We start from the raw sequence: 14,042 nt of genomic DNA, 5'->3' as shown, positions 1-14,042 counted from the left end.
CATAACCAACGTCTCCATAGTGCTTTGGCAGATGGATGGTAATAAGGAAACTTAAAGGGGAACTAACGTAAAAAGGAAATGTAAGATAAGCTTCATCATACTGAAATATGACATTTTCTAAATACAATTATTAAAATATTCTTTAGCTTTTCAGAAATACAAGATGAAGTCACTTGGATTTGTGTGTTAAATGTGTCATGGCTCGAGATAAACTGACGAAACTGTGTTAGTCATCTATACTTATTTACTTATTTACTCCTCACTATCAAAAGGCTATAGGAAGAATGTTCTGTGAATGATGAAGCCAAAATAAAAGTTTTTGCTTTAACCCTATTAGTGCCAGCAGTATTTCACGTTCATATGCACTCGGTGACCGACTTTTTTGAACATTTTGTGCTCTGTCATTTTAGGAGCATTTTTATGGGGGGGGGGGGTTAATTTACCTAGGAAAACTATGCATTGTTTCTTTTCCAAGTCTACCTGAGTTTTTGTGTATTTCAATCTCTGGATCAAGATTTAGAGCTATGATATGATATTGGGATTTATATCAGAATAATATTTTATGCACAAAAATTCAACTGATTTGAAAAGCCTCAAGTATCTTAAACATGTCAATACCAGATATGTATAGTTTTATGGAGATTTCTTACTTCTATAGATCAAAAATGACTAGCAGTAAATTACCAAATTTCAAAGCACTATAGTAGAATATGGCATACTTTACATTCCAAAGCCAAGAAATCCTTGAACATTAGGTTTATCATAGGAAACCATATAAATTTGAAATTCTGCCAAAGCCAAAATGTATAACCATGTCTTTCCACTCCAAAGTACCAAACATCAAAGCTTTTCTGAACTTTGCAGTTTCTATAAAAGTTAATGACATTTCTGAAAATCACATAAAAACTTTTACTTTGCAAGTTCGTATTTCCCACACAGCATTAGGTACCAAGAAAAAACATCCTTAATATGAATACCATGGGTCAAGTGAACAGTTTGATGCTCAATATGCATAGATTTACCAAACTATATGGCATAAAGCTGACATCCACTGCAATATAAGCACCTGGTTTGTGTATTATGTGCCAAAAAAGACCCCCTAACAGTATGGAGACCTATGAAAAACATATATTTTCGGAATGTACACATCCTGATGAATCTAAAATGGGGAAATGTCTTTCTACTGCAAACTACCAAACAGCAAAGCCATGCTAAACGTAGCATTTTTATGACATTTCTGAAAATTGCCACAATGTTTGCATTTTACCCCACTGTTTGCCCCACATTTCGTAACGTATCCACATAAAATTTTCTAACTATAAATACCAGGGGTCTACTGAACACACAGATGCACCCAAATGAAAAAAGTGCATTTAAATGTTCACATCTGACACTTTGGCTGCTGCAATATACTGTAAGCGAGTGCTGTGGGTATTATGCACCATAGGACCCCTAAAATTATGGCGACTATAAATAACAATATATATTTGGAAAGTACACATTCTACCAAACTGTAAAGCTATGCTGAACGTAGCCACAAAACTTGCAGACAATACAGATGATAAAAAAGCACAATATTGTGTGTGTGCATATGTGTGTCTACACAAATTGTATGTTATGTGTACGTGTGCAAGTGTGTGCGAATGCTGTGAATGTATGTGACCCTCCCTGATACCCCATAAATGTGCAGCAGCAGGACATGGATTTTAAATGCCTTGGGCCCCTGGATGATCATGCCCCAGAGGCCACTCGATCTCCCACTCTGATTGCTATGGGAAGGGGGATGAGAGAGGATGGAGAGAGTGGCTTTATAAGCTGCTCCTCTGCTCCCCAACCTGAAAGTGCTGCTGATTATAGAATCTATGATCTGTGGCAGTTAAGTCCATTTATCCACAGACGTAGATTCTACAACTGTGGCACTTAAAGGGTTAAAGAAAATCATTATGTTTCATGAAAGGCAAATGCTGCATTCCAGCAAAAGGACCTTACATCATCTGTGAGACATGGTAGTGGCAGAATCATGGTATGGGCCTGCTTTGCTACCTCTGGACCAGGAAAGTCTGCCATGATTGATGGAACTAGGTATTCAAAATTTTAGCAGCAAATTCTGCAGGAAAATGTCATGGTATCTGTCCATGTACTGAATTTAGGTTAGGATAAAATAGATTATGCAGAAAGATAAAGTCCCAAAAGACACATGTTTATATGCCAAAGAAATGGTGAAAGCAGAACAAAGTTAATGTTTTGAAACAAAGACCTTGCCTTAAGCCAATAGAAATTTTGTGACCATAAAGCAAACGGTTCATGCGAGGAAGCCCACCAACATAATTGAGTTGAAGCTGTTCTGTAATTATATACCCGATCTCCCTAAAGTTTTAACAAGATTTCCTAACTTAACTTTCAGATTAGGCTTCTTTATTTAGCTTCTCCAAGAGATAGTCTAATATTTCCATTAATTCTGGGGCATTGCTAAGCAATTTCTTGACTTGTTGGCACTGATCACAGAGAGGGAAGGTAATTTTTTGGCAGCTAATTAGAAATGGATTGGTAATTGACAATTGTTCCTTAGAATGATAACTTTTATTCATGGTTATCATTTTCTTTTCAAACATTTAGTTCACCCATAGTTAAAGTCAATAAACTGTCTAACAATTTTCTTAGTGCCACACACACTGCAGCTACAAATGAAGTGGACCATCAAGTCTGATAACTTGTCAAGCTTAATTGTTCCTACCCTAACATTTATTTGCATGTTTTCATGTTATTAAATAAAGGTGATAAGCGCTAGTTTTGTAAATTGACTGGCCAAAACCTTCAAGACAGTTTAATCAGATGAGCAGAACAGCTCCATTCATGACTTGCCAGACAAATGCTGGAGAGTTTCTTGGAAGCAAAAATGCTGTTGACATAGTTTATGGTGAGCTGCTCATTTGAGTGCCACGTATCATTGGATTTATGCAACACATATCTCTAGAGATGTATGCATAAAGCACAAGGCTCTCTGTTTACTCCCCTCATTGCTATAGATTATGCTATTTACATTTTTATTAGCCATGTCTAATAAACACCGTTGGCCTCATGGGCTCAAACTATGTATTAGTATTTCCCTGGGTGTTTAGATTAAGTCTTTTTTAATCTTTGCTGTATATATTTGATGGAAATATGTTAATAAAATAAAAGATATTATTCCAAATGGAGAGATAATCTTGCAAGACATGATGACCCACGTGTTTAGTCTTGATTATGTTGTTCAAAATATTTAGACCATTTTCAAACAGATGGGCTTTTTCTCCTGTGTTACTGTTCTAATGTGGTATATTTAGACGTATTTCAACTGCACCGGTAATAGCTCATCAAAGGGCCTATTCATATATGAATTACAGCTGAGAGGAAATTACTATTCCATATTGTGTTAATTGTTTTTATAATTTCCCTTCATATGGTTATATATTTGTGTTGAAAAAAGACCAAAGGCCATCAAGTCCAAACCCTCCAACAACTAGCACACATGCATAAACACTCTCACACGAATCCCTCCATATACTCACATAAACTATATATACCAATACCTATACTAATTGTAGATTTTAGTATCACCATTGGCTATGATATTATGATTGTCCAAGAAATCATCCAAGTTCCTCTTAAAAGCATTAATAGAACCAGCCATCATAACATCATAGGGCAGGGCATTCCACAACCTCACTGTCCTCACTGTGAAGAACCAAGTAATTTAGTCAGCATACTCCATGAATTCAGCTTTAGCTTCAATGTGGCACACACTGTCCACTTCACACTGTTCTCTTGAATCAGTATACTCACAGACAGCACCAGCCACAAGATTCTTTGGTGTTAAATGCCTTTATTGGAACATGAGTATTTGGGTCACAGCCCATGTTCCAATAAAGGTGTTTTAAACCAAAGAATCTTGTGACTGGTGCTGTCTATGAGTATACTTACTGTGAAGAACCACCTATGCTGCTTTAAATGAACTTTCTGGCCCTCTAGTCTAAAGGGGTGACCTCTGGTGCATTGATCCTTTTTATGGCAAAAAATATCCAATGCTATCTGTCTATAATGCCCTCTAATATACTTGTAAAGAGTAATCCTGTCCCATCGCAAGTGTCTTTTTTTTTTTTTTTTTTTTACCGACAAAAACAAACCCCAACCTTGACAGTCTACCCAGATCCTTTTCCATTAAAAAAAACCAATACACTGCATTTATGGGGTCATTTACTAAAACTTGAATTTATCTCATATTTTTATTAAACCAAGCTTGACCAAACCCTCATCCACGATTCTTTATGTGTCAATAAAATAACTCAAAAAAGTCAGGTCTGTAAAAAATTTGACACCAGAATCACTTGATTATTTCGGGTCATCGCCCAAAAACCCTGAAGTTTTCCCGATTATTGGATGAAACCCAGCGCAGATCACAATATCTTCAAATTGGGGACAACTGTCATTGACTTTTACATGACCTCGGCAGATTTGAGATTGCTGATTTTTAGATTTGGACTTTAAGCAGCTTCGGGGTATAATAAATTTCTTCAAATTGGAATTTTATTTTTGACAAACAAGGTTTAGTAAATAAATCCCCTTAGTGTACAACACACATTTATATTATTTCTACCAAAGCATTGCATTTATTAACACTGAACCTCATTTTCCAGTTTACTGCCCAGTTTTCCAGTTCAGTAAAATCACTCTGCAAAGTGGCAGCATCCTGCATGGAACCTATTGTTCTGCACAATTTAGTATCATCAGCAAAAATAAAAATGGTAAATTCAATGCCCACCTCCAGGTCATTAATGAACAAGTTAAAAAGCAAAGGATCATGGACAGACCCCTGCGGTACTCCACTAACAACACTGGTCCAATTAGAAAATGTTCCATTTACCACCTTCATTTAATCTATCCTCCAGCCAGTTCTCTATTCAAGTACAAACAGTATGTTCCAGACCAATTTTCCTTAATTTACTAGGGATGGGATCCCTTTTTGAATAGCAGCACCACATTAGTAATTCATCAGACTCCTGGCACCATGGCAGACCTCAATTAATCCTGGAAAAATAAGTAAAGAGGTTGCTTACAGAGTTCAGCTCATTTAGTACCATGGGATGAATACCATTCGTTCCTGGGTCATTGTTTACCTTTACATGTGCTAGTTTTTTTTGAATTTCCTCTTGCATGACCCATGCATCATTATTTGTATTGCTAGAATTTGGACTATTAGGAATCAAACCTGGTTCCTGTGTTGTGTAGCCAGATGAAAAATGTTTCCATGAAACTGTATGCACCCCTCCATCCTCTCCCATGACCCATTACTAATCCCACTGCCCAGTCTACACTAGCTTCCTCATAAAACTCGGGCTGACCCCCACCTAGTTTAAAAACTCATCTAGCCTCATTCTTTCCCCTAGAACAGCTGATCCCCATCCCTTCTGTCATGAATTACAATTTATTAGTGATTGGCGAATTTGCGACGTTTCACTTCGCCGGAAAATTAGCGAATTTTGCGCGAAATGGCAAAAAATTTGCAAAACAGCACCAGCGTCTCGTTTTTGACGCCAGCGGCCGCTTTTGACTCCGGCGTCCGTTTTTTTTTACGCCGGCGAAATTTTTTTTGATGCCGGCAAATTTATTCAGGTGAATTTTCGCAGTCGTTTCGCGAATTTATTCGCACAAATTTGCCGCGAATTCATGCCTGGCGAATAAATTCGCCCATCACTACAATTTATGTTACAATTCTTTAAACTGTTTTAAACATGATCCTCTTTAGTTGAACTTTTCACATTTAAAGTGCCACACATTTTGTCTATCCAATTTCTTTTGCTGGAAAAATATTTCCAAGAACAAATGATAGGAGATTCATGTTTGAGAGAAATCAGCAGGAGATCAAAGCTTATCAACTGATTCCCTACCAGTTTGTGTCATTAACAATTCCTGTCACTATCTGAGCTCTTTAAAGCCTTCAAAAATCATATTTGTTATTTAGAGAAGGGGTTTATACATTATTTTATAACTACCTGCAGTATTGGTATTGAGAACAGAACGTATTGTAAAATACCAAACACAGTTTAATTTGCTATATTGTAATTTTACATTAGTAGTTAACCATTTAGAATACTTACACACAGAATTGCTTTGACTGGTATTAGTCATTTTTTAAAGGATTTGTTCAGTATCAGCTAAGCTATATATGTTTGACTACAATTATTTAATATTTATGGAAGTAAAATGAAATATATTCAGTGCTATACTGAATTAACAAGTAGAATACAATATGATCTACAATTGTGTTAATGATGGTGTGAATAATGGTGGGAATGGTTCACTCATCATTTTTGATGTTACTAACGATTTGTAGAAAATATTTTTTTTTACTCAAATTTCAAGCCCATACTAACTTGCATTAATTTCAATTCAATGCTTATTGATTTCCTGCAGTTAAATGATTTATTGAGGTCTTACAGCTCAACGCTGCACTGAGCTCCAACACCCAATAGCACAAAGCAGTACCACATTTCCTGATGAACGGACACATTGATAAAACCAATACTTTAATACATGTGTTAATGTATCAATACATTCTTCTCTGTTTGTACCTAGCTAAAAATATTGAATTGGTGGCAATCCCTCTAAATTCCCATATTCATATTTGAAAAAACTGCCCCTAATTTATTTGAATCCCTTTTCCCTGAAATTAGCATAATTCTCAATGGACCTCAATTCCGTCAAGCAATTTCTTATGGGATCTCAGTGTGCTTACTTGTAACACCAGCTATTGGTGTCATAGCTGATAGTTAAAATTTTCTCCAACCATTTGCAATTAAATTTAATACAGAAATTGTATACCTGCTGGATGTAAATTAAGTCAACTTCAGGTCAAACACCATTTAGAACAGCACAATAAAATATACTAGCTAAGAAAAAACATTCTGATCCTTGCAGCTCAAAAACCAGGGCTGAGGTTACAGTGCAGAAAACAGTACACCAAGGGTCATTTCATCAATGTCCACAAAACTAATGAAGCAAAGCATAGTTCAGCTTATTAGCATGCCAGCTCTTGGCCTTTCCCAATGACTGCTAGTGATTTAGTAATATAATTACTTTAAAAGTGAGATGCTTTGCCTGCAAGGCATTTCTCCATGAATGCAATTTAGAATAAGGGAGTAATGTGTCACAACTACAGTTTTAATGTTCAGTTCTCTTTTCTGATTTATGTCGAATAACTAAAATTATGAGACTTGGATTTTAAAAACTGTGTTTGTTGCGACATGGAAGAACTGTTGATAGAACACTTTCATAAGTCATCACAGCATATTATAATGGTTTTTAGATATTGCTATCACTGCATTCTTTTAATATATGTCAGTTTTGGATCTGAGTAAAGCATTTTTGGGATTCTTGAACGTATATATTTGTGAAATGCTTTCAGTATATACTGTTGAGTCATTGTTTTATGAAACATTCCGCAAAAGGCTTCAATAAGGAACACAAAATTATAATGCAGGAATGTATCCTGTGTGTGTTACCACTGCAGAGGGTCTCTCTGTTGTACTTTGTTTTGTTTTTTTTTGTTACTAAACCCCATATATTAGAAAATTATCTCAGTACTGGCATAGGCATTGATAGGTATATATATATTTTTTTTTTTCGCCCTTTAGTAAATTTGCCTCATAGTGAGACATACACCATACAAAATCCTTTCAAATAGTGCCAAATCTAGAATGAAACTCAGAAGTGCTACCCACTGAGCCAGAGTGCATATATTAAATACATACCAACAATCAAATATGGGGGCAGGTTAAAGGGGGTCTTCAGTGCTTGATCATCCACAGTATAGGAAACATTTTCTATAGTGAATTCTAAATTACTGTGCCACTGCTATACCAAAGGGTGGGTGTTTCTATGGTAAGCCCTTGCTCCCTAATTGTAGGGGTATATGGAAAATGATGTATTTTTAAAAAAAGAAAAAAGGCAATGGAGCAGTGAAGAGGGAGGGCCAAATATATTTGTATCAAAACTGAGGAGTAGAGGGGCCATGTTTTCCATTAAAAATTCAGACAATTAGCTGTTAATATAGTTGCTTCACACAGAACAGGAGTAGCGACTTTCCCCTTTATGTTGAAAGCTAATTATATATAAGACTCTCTTAGTGCAAACTGTCACCTGTTCTTTGGAAACCAGATTTCTGGGATATAACACGTATTTATTATTCACACAAACAACACAGCATAGTAAGTAAAGCTTAGGGTGTCAAGCTTAGGGTGTTTAATGAATTGACACATTTAGTATTGCAAATGCATGCATTAGTTCATCAAAATGTTTATGATGGCTTTGTGTAGTCGAGTGCCATTCTGTTTTATAGGATGTTAAAGCTCTGTGCTATCAAATCCTTATTGCCTGATGCAAATTAAAAGTGGGAATTAAGGGTATAAGAAACTTTTTTTAAACTAGGATGTGGAAAAATCAGTATCTTTTTGAAGTAGTTCCAACGCTACAGCTCAGTGAAATAATACATCTGATTCCATGTCTTCTGACGTTTTTTGTTATATGTTAGTCAATGTCCCTGGCAACATTGAAAACAGGTAATGCTTAAAAAAGTAAGAAAGCTCACAAGCAAAAACTCCCATAGTGTATCACCAATAGTTTAATTACTCAAAATCCTGTTACCAATTAACAGAGAATGTGAGTACAATATATCAGATAAGGATCCACCACGGTGCTCCCCCACCTGCCTATATATTCACAGGCAACTTGATCCCTCAGCATTTCAGCAGTAGCAATCAATGTGTGGAAATCAATCAATATGTGGAAATCAATCAATGTGTGGAAAAAGATAAAAATATAAAAAATTGTGCATTAAAAATTTTTGTGTAAATACTTCTATTCAATATGAATAAAAGTACCAGCAATAAACGTATCAGGGGCTTCCAACGCGTTTCTTGAAGCTCCGGCCAACTTCAACAGGGAATGGGAGTGTCAGCATGTATAATGCCTTTCAAGTAGTGATGGGCAAATTTATTCGCCAGGTGCGAATTCGTGGCGAATTTGCGCGATTCGCCAAACGCCAGGGAAAATTCGCCCAAGTCAAAAAAACGGACGCCCGCGTCAAAAATGGCAATTTTGCAAATTTTCCACCGTCTCGCAAATTTCGTAGGAAATTCGCAAATTTTTCTGTGAACCGAAACCTTGCAAATTCGCCTATCACTACTTTCAAGCACAAACGATTCCACCTCTACTGACATGACACTTATATGTACCAGACAATCCCCCCTTCCCATCCCCAATGGCCGGTCTATTAAAAATATTAAATTGAGCAACCAGACTGTTTATGGTCCTCGCCCTTCTACAAACATTAGGCTTATCCTTAATTAAAGGGGGCAATACAACATCAGCCTGCAGAATATGCCAATGTTCTCTTAAAAATGTCTTAACCACAGGAGTACTTCATTAAACCTGGTAATAAATGGAATAGAAATTGGGGATTCTCGTTTATTCTTGGTTGTCAATAAAGTGGTTTGGGGAAAAAGACGATCCTTGAACAAGAGGTAATTCTTTTTCAATACAAAGAGAATACAATCAACTAAAAAACTGACAAATCTCTGTTTCCAAGTCACTGTGGGAAAGTAAAAATTCTGAGACCACACTAGCCCCCTCCTCTTGAGGGATGTAGGTATCCAATGAACTTACATCACGTTACCCACAATAAATTTGGTGTCCATTCAAGAATTGAAACCAAATTAAACAGACTAGTGCTGTTCTTTATAAAATATATCTGCTTCTGTAAAATGGGCTGCAAATAGAAATCTATAAACTCCAAACTGCATGGAAAGGGTCTTGATGCTTGACACTATAGGACATCCTTTGGGATTAACCAAGGATTTGTGCACCTTGGGGAGGTGGTATAATATGACTATGCATTGATTCTCATTATCAAGTAACCTATATTCCCTGTCAGAAATTAGACACTTAGCTCTTGCTCCTAAAAGTATGGATTTCAATGCTATAAAAACATATTTTGTCAGATCAAACTTTAAGGGGGTATAAGTGGTGCTATCACTCAGTAGCCGTTCAGTTTCTCCAATGTAGTCAGTTTTGTTAGTTACCACTGCACTATTAATAGCTAGTGACAGGATTGATATTTGCTATAGTGTAGGAGAGTGAGATAGTGAGGAAAGATAAAAAGAGCAGCTTTGTGCTCCATCAAGGATTGTAGCAGGGAATATCTTCCCTAGGCTGTAATATTGCCTACAGTGAAGGGACCACAGAGGATAGGGTGTCAGGTTTAGGTTCTTCTCCCTGACCACTCCACTGGGCAGGGTCGAGACCACTTTTGAGTTATTTATGCCTGGAGGTCTGCTGTACTACCTTGACTACATTCGCAAAGGGATCCACATTCATATTCTGCCTATGCCTCTGTGGAGCTGATGTCAAGCTGGTGAGTTTTCACCCACATTAGTCACTTCGCCTTTAATAAATTTGCCCCAGCATCTCCTAATATGTTTATTGCTTGTACTTTTATTCATACTGTGAGTACACAATCTGATTTAACTGTTTACAGATCATTAAACATTTTAGCCCATAATTTTATCTTTTTCCACATATTGATTCATTTCCACACATTGGTTGCTACTGCTAAAATGCTGAGGGATCAATTTGCCTTTTGAAAAGCAATCCTTAATATTGTGCCTGTGAGTACATAGGCAGGAGGGGGAGCAAAGTGGTGGACCCTTATCTGATATAATGTACTCATGTTCCCTCTTAATTGGTTGCAGGATTTTGAGATCTTGTAATTATACCAGTGGTGATCCACTATTGCAGTTTTCCCTTGTGTGCTCTCTTTATTTTCTTTAAGCATTTCTTGATTGGTTTATCTGTGTGAAGCTGATGATTCTACACTACTGAGAGCTGTCTTCATTTGGATTTGAGTTCAGAGCTATTTTTTTTTTTTTTTTAAAGAAAAACAGGTGCCAAAAGGCAAATAAATTAAAATTGGCAGTAAACTTAAAACTGTAATTAAATTATCTTCAGGAAAAGAACCATATTTACAGTGTTTGCTTAACAAAGCCAGAATAAAGTCAAAGAGGCTGATTTATAATGATGCAAAATATAAATCCTAAAGGATTTAAGTTAGTTTGTTTTAGTCCAGGAGTGGTCAGAAATAAATCCAAATAACTGATTAATTCAGTAAATATTCAGTAAATATTGGGTGAGAATAGTGGACGCTCATGCAAGGCAGACACTGCCAAATGAGTTAGTAACACATTTCATGAGAGCTGGAAGAAAACAGGAAATAAGAAATATTTATGGATTCAGATCATAATGTTTACATAAGCGATTAAAATATAAATGTATATTTTATTCCAAGGCCCTTCCATGCCCGTATAATCCTAGGTGTATTATTGCCCCACCCACACAAAGAGGTAGGATTGTGCTTTTACCCAGTAAAAATTAAACCGGAGTTAGGGATGAGACATTGCAATGGCACAGTAAGTACCCTTTTCACAGTTGTAGATATCACTTACCTGGTGTTCGGAAAGGAAAAGGAATGAGAACAAGGGAGCACTCACTGTTCCGGATGCCTCCACGCTGTGCTGCAAAGTGTAGAACGCTCCTCGTAGCGTAAAATCCAAATGAAAATCCCCAAGACACTGAGCACTCGCGGGGCTAAAATCACTCATTTATTATTCAATTAGACTAATAAATGAGTGATTTTAGCCCGGCGAGTGCTCCGTGTCTTGGGGATTTTCATTCTGATATCCAGAAAGCTATGAAGTACAGAAATGCCTACTCCCATAGAGTCCATTTTAAGCAAATAATTATATTTTTCTTTTCTTTACACAATAATAAAAAGCATATCACTGATAAAACAAAGCTAATGGGTTTATATCATGTTTACATGCTTTTTTGTAGACTCAAGTTGTTATTGGAAAAAACCCTTATGCAGAAAACACCAGGTCCCAAGCATTCTGCGTAATATAGCTCATACTGTACATGTAATGATAACGGTAATGGAAGAAATCCTGTCTTTATTTTTAATCAGTTACTTTATGAGTAGGCTACTTTATTGTTTCTTTGTTAGATAGATAGGCATTTTGCCAAAATAAAACAATTTTAGCTTCAAACTGAATCTTCTGTTGCAAGTACAAACTAAGGATGCACTTTTTTCTCAGCAAAAAATATAAAGGTCACATTGCCCATTGAATGGAAAATAACCTTGATTTCCACACAGCTTTTATAAGAATTTTTTTCACAACTCTATTATTGAATACTGAATAATAACTAACTTTTACTTCAGCAGAAAATCTGCAGAAAGAGCAAAAGTGCAAGGGGTGACATCTGTTATACCATTCTGAGTTGCTTGGTCCTGGCAGAAAGCCAGTCTAAAGTGAGAGGAAAAATCTTGTGAAAAAGCAACATAGAAACAGAAAGACGACACTATCTTTATCTATTCTTGAACTGCCACTAACTTGTCAAGATGGCTTTGTGCTGTACAGTGAGCAGAATGGCCCATCACCTATGTATTAAAGAAATAACATAAAAGTGTTACTGCAGCTTCTTTCATATTTCCCATTGAATGGATATCCTATTTCTATTCAACAAATGATACATAAAAACATCCGCACAATCCAAAGACATTAAAAATAACGATCTCTTTCATTAATGTGAAATCAAAACATGAATCTGTTTTCCTGACACTCTTCATATACAATACGTTGTAGCATAAAGATGGTGAATCATTAATAGAGCACTTTATCTGTCATGCAAAATAAAAAACATAGTTAAAAGGGTCTATTGAATTGCTCACGCACACTGCTTGTCATATGAATGGAACATTTGTAAACATAGAGAGGAAGAAGGATGGTAAATAGATGAAACAAGTGAAACTGAACTCCCATATACAGTATATATATATATATATATATATATATATATATATATATATATATATATATATATATATATTTGTGTAACAAGGTATTTTTGTGTAACGAGATGTCTTTATATAATATACAATGTTTCAATTATCAAGCACTGCTTTATATGGTCGAATTGCTCTATCTATATAACTCACATCTAATTCTAATTCATTTATATTTCACATTTTAGTACTGCTCCTATCCTGGAATTTGCCGGTGTCCTGACAACTATAGACATCCAGAACTCCAGTGACAGAGCAAAATATGTGAGTTAGTAATAATATTTTATATGTGATGTTTAAGTATCATAGTAGTTACTAATTCTGCGTGTCTTCACCTATGGAGTTCACCAATGGAGTCAGTTACTATTTTTTTATACCTAGGAACTAATTTGTTAATAGCAATGAATGCAATTCAATGTATTTTTATGTTGTTTGGTTATGCAAAATTACTCACCTTACATTTTTTCACAAACCGTCACATTCCCTAAAAGTTACTTTCCTGAATCCCTTCTTTTCTCTGGCAGCAGTCTGAGCAAATTCAGGCAGAATTACGTCCAATAAGAAATAGGCTGAGAAAAATTCAAGCTTACTGTATATACGTCAAATAAAAAATCATGTTTGTGAAATGTTTGCTACATGTTCACAAACCATCATTTAATTGAAATAAGAATAACAAAATAACAAATGCAATATATTTCATGCATAAATGTATATCTGTCACCAAATTTGCTTTCTTAAAAACAAATTGTAGTTTTTTAATTCCTTTATTCTCATTTTTAGGGTTTTTTCCAAAATATAAATGTATGCCTGAAGTAGTTGAAACAAGACAGGAAAATATTTAGAAATGTTAGTACATCTGCCCCAAAGTTTTAAGATTACAACCCTGCCAAGTTTCACAGATAACTGTTCAACTAGTTTCAATATGAAATTATTTATTTTTAGAAAAAAATAGTATTTTCTAACCATTATGAAAAAAGTTTTGGGTCAAAAGAAATCAATCACTCAAATTAATTGCGTTTTCGAGCGATTTCCAGCTTCGGGTATAATAAATCTCGTAAAATTAAAGTTTTTTTAAGAAAACCTCAAAATCACCGGGACACTGGCAGGTTTA

The sequence above is a fragment of the Xenopus laevis genome, chromosome 3L (assembly GCF_017654675.1).
Source record: "Xenopus laevis strain J_2021 chromosome 3L, Xenopus_laevis_v10.1, whole genome shotgun sequence".
In the NCBI taxonomy this organism is placed as follows: Eukaryota; Metazoa; Chordata; class Amphibia; order Anura; family Pipidae; genus Xenopus; species Xenopus laevis.
The sequence above is the reverse complement of the archived record's forward strand: the minus strand, read 5'-3'. Positions refer to the sequence as shown.